This window comes from Microcaecilia unicolor, chromosome 3, assembly GCF_901765095.1.
Source record: "Microcaecilia unicolor chromosome 3, aMicUni1.1, whole genome shotgun sequence".
NCBI classification, from domain to species: Eukaryota; Metazoa; Chordata; class Amphibia; order Gymnophiona; family Siphonopidae; genus Microcaecilia; species Microcaecilia unicolor.
The window spans coordinates 145,110,819-145,119,062 of NC_044033.1; positions in this window are offsets into that span (position 1 = coordinate 145,110,819).

An 8,244-nucleotide genomic window follows, 5' to 3' on the forward strand; every position below is an offset into this window, starting at 1 on the left:
TTGTATTGTTTTGCCATTCTTCCAGAAGCTGGACTTTCTGCTTCAAGACACGTGAAATTTGACTGGGATTGACACCATATTCTTTAGCAATAGATGCTTGACTTTGTTTGTTTTCTAATTTTTAAAGAACTTCTATTTGTTCAGCCAGTGTTAAAGTCTTACATTTCCGCTGCGACGACAATGACCCCAGTGTACAATCTAACAACATTCTTTCGCTTATTCTGCCTGTGGCAGCTAAAGGGGTGGTAAATTTGAAATCTTGTTGGTTGTCACGCGCCAATAGGCTTCCATATTCTGTGCGTGCGCTTATGTGGAGTCTTCTCTGCAGAGGAGCGGTCTTAAACCATGCATATAAATGAATCTTGCACTTATCAGTGGTGCGCTAAACCAGTTTATCCCCATAGAAATTGATGGCACCAAAAACGGGACCGATGTACAGCATGCAGTTAGAGTATGCGCTTATCTGACATGCACTTAAATGGAGTGCACTGTACTGGGCTAGATCGACTAGGGCCATAGCAAACTAAGTGTGGCTGGGGCAGTGACAAGGGAAGCTGTCCATTGGCTTCTCATATGCTGTGCTTTGAACCAGGATTACCTGGCTTTTGGCCCAGTCTTCTAACCCCTAGGCTATTCCTCCACTTCTGGAAATTTCAAGAAACCAAATTATGCATACAGTGCAAAACCAGAGAAATAAAAATGAGAGATGCATTTTCTCCTGTACTGGGCAAAAAAACAATTATATTAGAGATGGGGCACTTTTAAATTCTCAAAGCTGGCAAATACAGATTGCTAAACCAAAACAAAAATTTTTTTTTCTACCTTTTATTTACTGGACAGCTGTGGCCCATGTGTCTCACATTGTGCAGGTGCTGTGCTAAAGCACATTCCCCTGAGGGCAGGTCAAAATCTGCAATGGTCTCACGTACGTGTGTGTGTGTGTGTGCGTGTGTGCGTGCGTGTGTGTGTGTGTGTGTGTGTGTGTGTGTATTTGAGGAGGGGAGGGGGGACACATATACTATGATGTGCCATTTTCAAAGCAAATAGATGCCTTTAATACCTAAAAAAAACCATCTGCTAAAAACGTCCAAATTTTACAAAGTCAGAATTTGGACATTTCACACTACAATACAACCAAACAGCAAGGGGGCATGTTTTAGGCAGGATTATGGAGGGCCCAAAAGTAGGACATGCAGGGATGTTTTTATCTAGACCTGTTTCGGTGGGTCCCAATTACAAAAAGGTGCTCTGATTGAGCAACTAACCACTAGAGGGATTAAAGGCATGACACCTCCTTAATGCTCTATTGGTTGCTGTCCCCCTCCCTCTCCCCTGAAAGTGAAACCGGAAAGAAAAATTGGGCTCTGTCAGCTGCAGATATGGCCTTTCTGAACAAAGCAGGATGCAGGTAAGAGGAATAGCCTAGTGCTTAGTACAATGAATAATAAACCAAGGGCCCAAGTTCAAATTCCACTTTTTTTCCATCTAGGGCTCCCTTTAAGAACAGAAAATTACTTATGCACCAAAAGATGTATGACACCTGCAACCCTGCAGGCAATTGAAGTGGTGTACATTCAGGTACAGTAGGCCTTTTTCTGTTCCTGGAGGGAAAAAAATAAAGTTACACTGGGATTTGAACTAGGAGTTGCAGGGGGAAAGAAATTTCACCTGTCTCCATCCATCTCTTCCCATCCTCACTGGAATCTCCTCTGTCCCCTCAAATAATATCCTCCATCCTAGCTGTCCCTACAAGTAATTTCCCTCTCCACTGTCCCCTGTACTAAAATAACGTGGATTGTGTTAAAATAACCCAACTTAACAATAGCCCCTGTTGATTACTTCCCCTCTCGGTTCTTATGGTGATTTCAATGCGCTCAACCACGTCCATTTTTTTTAGTGCTACTATAATTGCCATGACGCAAGGAAAGGGATAGGGAGGCTGGCCTGGAACTACACTTCCGTGGAAACTCTGCAGGATCTGCGTCCACTCCTGCGCACCTGGAAGGGATTCTTGCTAACCTCATTCCTGTTCAGCTCTCTAATTTGAGCCTGTGTCCCTTGGATTACAGTTAACTGCAGTAACCACTAAGCCACTCCTGCAAGGATGTGTCTGTGGTGATTTTCATAAGAGTGCTACCAGTAACATGTCCCTGTGCCTTGTTTTCCCCCATTTATAATTTAAACATTTCAGTTTGTAAAATGATTGTTCAGGATGGATACCTGATGTATTTTCAAACAGGAAATCTGGACATCTTTCCTGATCAAAAATTGTTGAGATGGATGTTTTTTTTTTTTTTTTTAATGGATGTTATGAGCAGGACGTCCCAATTCTGACTTGGATGTTCTTTCCAAAACACCCCTCCACATGTTTAGGGTGTGCAGGGCTTAGGCTCTTCATTAATAGGTGGGGACCATGACTCAATTTTAGCAGGAACAGGTGCAGGTACTCAGGTGCATAGCCACAGTTGGGCTGGGGCCAACCCAAAACTGATATTCTGTTAGTGTAGCTGGCAGGGATCACCAAGCCCCACCAGCCAAAGTTCTCCTCCCCACTGAATTAACTTACACAGTGTGTGGTGAGAGGCAGTATCCCTGAGCTGCTGCTGCCGATCCACTTCCCCCGTGCATGCTCCATTTTTGCACATGTGCAAAACTGAGCATGCACAGAGGCCAGCAGCTGCATGAGGATACTGCTGGTGCTCACTACGTAGGGTGTAAGTTCATTTGGTGGGAAGGAGATCTTTGGCTAACAGGGCTTGGGGATCCCTGCCAGCTCAATTTTTTTTTTCTTTTAGTTTGGTTGGGGGCGCTGTAAAGGGGGAGGGGACAGAGATGAAATTTAGGTATTTATTTAAAATTTGACATACTGCCTTTACTATCAAAAGGTATCATGTCCCCTACCTCAACGCAAGCGGCGTCCTCGGGCTGCGCTGGGGTCCCGTTGACACGCACACTTGACTGGAAAAGCCCTGAGCCATGTGTGTGTAGTTCTTCTCTGGATTTGTTCAGAGAGATGGTGGTTGCAGGCTCCTTGATTGCTTTGATTCCACACACCTGTGTCTGCTCTCCCTCTGCCTGACTTCCCTTGCTTCTCTCCTATTGGTCTTCCGGTTCCTCCTCCCCCTGCTCTTGTCCTATGGCTGTGCTGCTCCTCCTTGCTGGTTCCTGCTGATGTCAGATGCCAGTACTTTGTCAGCTGAGCTCTTCCTGGACTCCATGCTTTGGTTTCTGCTTTGGTAAGTGTTACTTGCTCAGTAGTTTGTGTCTTCTCTACTTTGTCCCTCGTTGCTGACTTTGCCTGTACCTGGATTACTTTCTTGCCTGCTGCCTGCCTATTGACTTTACTGTCTGGATTACTCTCTTGCCTGCTGCCTGCCTACTGACTTTACCTGTGTTTGGATTACTCTCTTGACCTGCTGTCTGCCTACTGACTTTGCTTGTACCTGGATCACTCTTTTGCCTGCCTAGCCAATACGTTCATGACCCTGCTTCCAGCTCCGTCTCGTAAGTCCCTTAGGCTGCCCACACCTAGGGGCTCAACCTCTGGGGAACGGTGGTCAGCACAGGTGAAACCCAGGGTTGTCCGGCCACCAAGCAGAATCTGGTCTGAGTACCGTGCTCAGCAGCGCTCTACTTGGTACAAGAACTCACAAGTCTGACAAAAGGCCAAGGTGGTTTACATAAAAGGATAAATTACATTGACATAAAATAAAGGAACTACGAACTGCTGGTCCAGTGGCTATGATAGGTGGACGTTCTTACATTTTATTTATTTATTTATTTGTGGCATTTATACCCCGCTCTTTCCCACTCAGCAGGTTCAGTGCGGCTTACAAAGTATGGTACATAGTATCACAGAGATAATACAAAGTATGGTACAAAGTATCATGGAGATAATACAAAGTATGGTACAAAGTATCATGGAGATAACACAGTTATAAAGAGTGGGACAATAGTATGCGATGTGGGGAAAGGATTGGAGTGTGGGTATTCTTTGTGGTGTGTGTTAGGTTTGAGACTTTGTAGGGTCGTTTGGGTAGTCTTGTTTGAAAAGTTAAGTCTTCAGCAGCTTTCGGAAGGGTAGGTGTTCGCTGGTTTTTCGGATATGTCGAGGTATGGCGTTCCAGAGTTGGCTGCCTATAACAGAGAAGTTGGATGCGTAGTAGGTTTTGTATTTGAGGCCTTTACAGTTGGGAAGATGAAGATTGAGATATGTTCGAGAAGAGTTGGACCGGTTCCTGGCTGGAAGATCGATCAGGTTGGACATGTAGCTTGGAGATTCGCCATTGAGAATCTTGTGGATCATAGTGTGGTCTTTGAAGTTTATTCGTTCCTTGATAGGGAGCCAGTGTAGCTTTTCTCGAAGTGGTGTTGTGCTTTCAAATCGTGATTTGCCAAAAATGAGTCTTGCTGCTGTGTTTTGGGCAGTTTGGAGTGTGTTCATGATTTGGGCTTTGCAACCGATGAAGATGCTGTTGCAGTAGTCGGCATGCGCTCTCTCTTTCCCCACCAAACCCCCCCCCCCCCCGCCCCCGCCCCCGTATCTCCTTAATTTTTTGGATCTGGACAGTGCTTTGCAGTACTTTTGGCAGTGTAGGAGTTCTTTCTGTCAGTGAATGATTCCATGAGTTCTGAAGCCAAAGTTGACCTCCTGTGTCAAAGACATGTATGGTGGGGAGAGCGAACAGTCGGTGCCGTCCGGAAGTGCTGGTCTGGCAGAGTCTGTGATGATCACAGCTGGATTGCAGGTGTGCTCCGTTAGCAATGAAGTGTTGGAACAGCTTTTGAAAGAACTATGGACTATAACATCAGAGGTTTCTGAGGCGGTGGTACTCAAGTTGGAAGAAAAATTGGTGGTAATAAATGAGCGCTTGGAGGAAGTGGAAGGCATGTTGTAGATGGCGGAAGACAGACAGGATCAGATAAAAACCTTAAAAGGCATGTGAAAAATTGGAGGACCAGGAAAACGGGTCTGGCAGGTCTAATTTGAGAATTTTGGGGGTGCCAAAGGAGATGCAAGGCGTACAAGCATGGTCATGCACAAACTGTTTCTCTAGAGATTGAAAGGCAGCATAGAAATCTTTGCCCTAAATCTGACTCCCACATGCCATCTAGGGCCTTCATTCTATGACTGCTGTGATTTCCAGATGTGGATTATAATTTTGCAGATGGCAAGACAGAAAAAAAAATCCATTGTGTGGGACAATCATACATTTAAAGTGTTTCTGGATGTTAGATCTGAAACTTCACTAGAGAAGAGACTTATGGCAATACAAGCAGGCTGTCTTGGAGTGGGGAATTCAGGTGGGCATTTGGTGTCCCACCAAGCTTGTTATTACTGTGGATGGAAAGAGGCGGTTCCTGAAATCGGATAAAGAAATACAAGCTTTCATTAAAAGTTTCGGCTAAACTAAATAGGCAAGAGCCTATTTACTCCCCAAAAGTGGGAGTTAAGCAACCTGTACTGTTAAAGTGGGCTGCTCACCTGCCCAAAATGCAGCAGGGATGCTAGAATGTCTCACCAACAGGAGCAAGACCTCACTCCTCCACTCACTTGGCTTTTCATCCAGAATAGGCAAGGCTTGTCCAACCCGCAAAAATTTGGCCTGCCTACCTCATTTTCTTGGTCCGCAGAAGCTCTGGGTGAAGTCCTCCAATAGGATCCTTCTCTGCTGTGATTGGTCTAACCGGGAACTTGAGCCATGCAGCACCAGAAGTTGAGGTGTATCCCGTGGTATCAAGTCTCGTGCAACAATACCACAAGACCAACCTCAACTTCCGGTGCCTCGTGACTCAACCTCATGGTGAAATAGTTGCAGCAGAGAAGCAAATCCTATGGGAAGACTTCACCCTGAGCTTCTGCAGGCCATTCACGACAGGGAAGTAAGTGTCTATTGAAGGGGAGGGGAATGAGACAGGGGTGAAGGTTTGGGGGGGGGGACGTACATATAAGGGAGGGAGAGCAGTTTGTGTTTAGGGGGGGTTCTCCCTTCCCCCCCCCATTCTCTCCCTATTTGGCTGGACCTGGCTCCACTGGACTGTGTGAAGGTAGGTCCTTGGGTGTGTGTCTAGCTTTTCCCCTTTTGGGAATTGGGATGTGATTGGTGGGGAGTTTTAATTTGATTTGTGAATTTTTTTTTCTCAAAGTATGAGTGTACATTTTAAGAGAGGGAGAACAATTTGTGTTTTTGGGTGATACATATGAGAGAGAATGGGTGACGATGGGGGGGTACATACAAGAAAGAAAATGGGTGAAAGCAGCAGGATACATATGAGAGAGAATGGATGAAGGCAGGGGGGCATGGAAGAGAAAGAGGGTGAGTGTGCTCAAGCAAACACATGTGTGCCTTGGCCCTCCGAATGTCACAAAATGTTAAATGTGGCTCTCAATTAAAAAAAAAAAAAAAAGGTTGGACAAACTTGAAATAGATCCTTTTGCTAGATGGGCATTGGAGGGAGTTTCAGATTCTTATAAATTGCATCCTGACCAAGGAGAAGAAGAAACCTACTGGAGACCAATCTGACCAAGCCGAAGCTGGGACAGTGGCTGATCTAGGTCCATAAAATCCTTGTTACAGAGATTGCGTTTGAATATTGTGTTATGCAGAGGTTTTCTTCATAGCCTGTTAGGACAGATCTGATATGCCAGTGAGAGTTTGCGGGAGTGGACTTGTTCCACAGTTAATATTCTAGTTTCTTGACCAGGGATGTGGGTATAAATTGCTGTAGACAATTCTTACTGGCTTAGTGTGGGCTGGGAGGGAGGGAAAGTAGGGCTTTGTATGGTGGAAGGAATGGGGATGGGAGGGGTGGGGGGAAGGAAGTAGGAGAGGAGGGGGCAAATTACTCCTATCGTGGTACAGAAATGGGATGCTAGGAGTGATCACTTTAAGTGGTAGGTAAGGCATATAGGGCCTTGGGGTGATGTGTAGAACATGTGTAGCCTTAATAGTCCTTCAAAAGACAAAGAGTCCTCAAACATCTCTACAGCTGGACATTGCACTATTATAGGAAACCAAATTAACTGGAGCAGATTCCCTCCATCTCCAGGGCAGAGATTGGATCTTAGTGCAAGCCTCTGCAACCGAGTCAAAGAGAGGGGTAGCAATTCTTGATTAGAAAACATGTGCCTTTTGTTCTATATACCCAAGGTAGTGATTCTCAGGGGAGAATGGTGTGGGTGACAGGAAAATTGGATACCTGGGAGGGCACTATTAATTTATATGCCCCAAATGGACATAAGGACTGTTATTTTAGTAAGGTGTCAAAGAGTCTCAAACAGCATTTGGTGGGAGTACTAATTTTGGCAGGGGATATGAACTGTACCCTAGAAAAGGTAGACTACTCGCATGGTACTAACAGGGAAGCATTCAAGGAGGGAAGGGATCTCTGTGATACTGTGATACACTACATCGATACTTTCTTGACGATATTTGGTGTTTACATAACCCAGGGACTAGAGAGTATATGCATTATGCGGGCAAATAAAACACATATTCTCACATAGACTATATTTTTACAGTGCGAAGGGCATTGCACCACTGGTCCTGATTGGATATCCACCCTATATTACTCTCTGACCATTCCATACTTTCTGGAGTATTTCAAATTGCACAACCACAGAAATCAGTTGGGACTTTGAGGGATAATATTGAAGAACAGCAATAGCTTCAGCAGCAGTAGGTGGAGTATCCTGCCTCTAACATGATGGGAAATATTAATCTGGCAATGGTGTGAGATGCAGGCAAAACCTACGTGCAGGGGATACTTATTAAAGTGGCTGTGCGATATAAAAGGGCAGCAATCGAAGCACAGCAACAGCTTCTTTATACGATGATTTTGTGCCTTCATGAGGCTACCCCGATGCCTGCCCTATATGTCCAGGTTCTTCAATTGAAACGACAGGTCGATACTCTCAACATTAATACAATTCAATACCTTATGAGAAACAAAAAGAGATTGCTGGCAATAAAGTAGGGAAGTTGTTAGCCTGTCAACTCCGAGAGCAGCAAAACTTGCGGTGGGTAAAGAAAATAGGGGGACCCAGGGACAAGGTAAATTTTCTCATTAGGAGATAGCAACAGTAGTTGGGGATTTTACAAAGCTTTGTATTCTTTGGAGTTAACCTGTACTGATGCTACTATTTCTCAATATGTTAGGGAAGCGGTTCTCCCATCCATATCCACTTCAGCTAAAGTGTGCTTGAGTGATCCTATCTCCCCAAAAGAAGTTGCTAGGGTTATT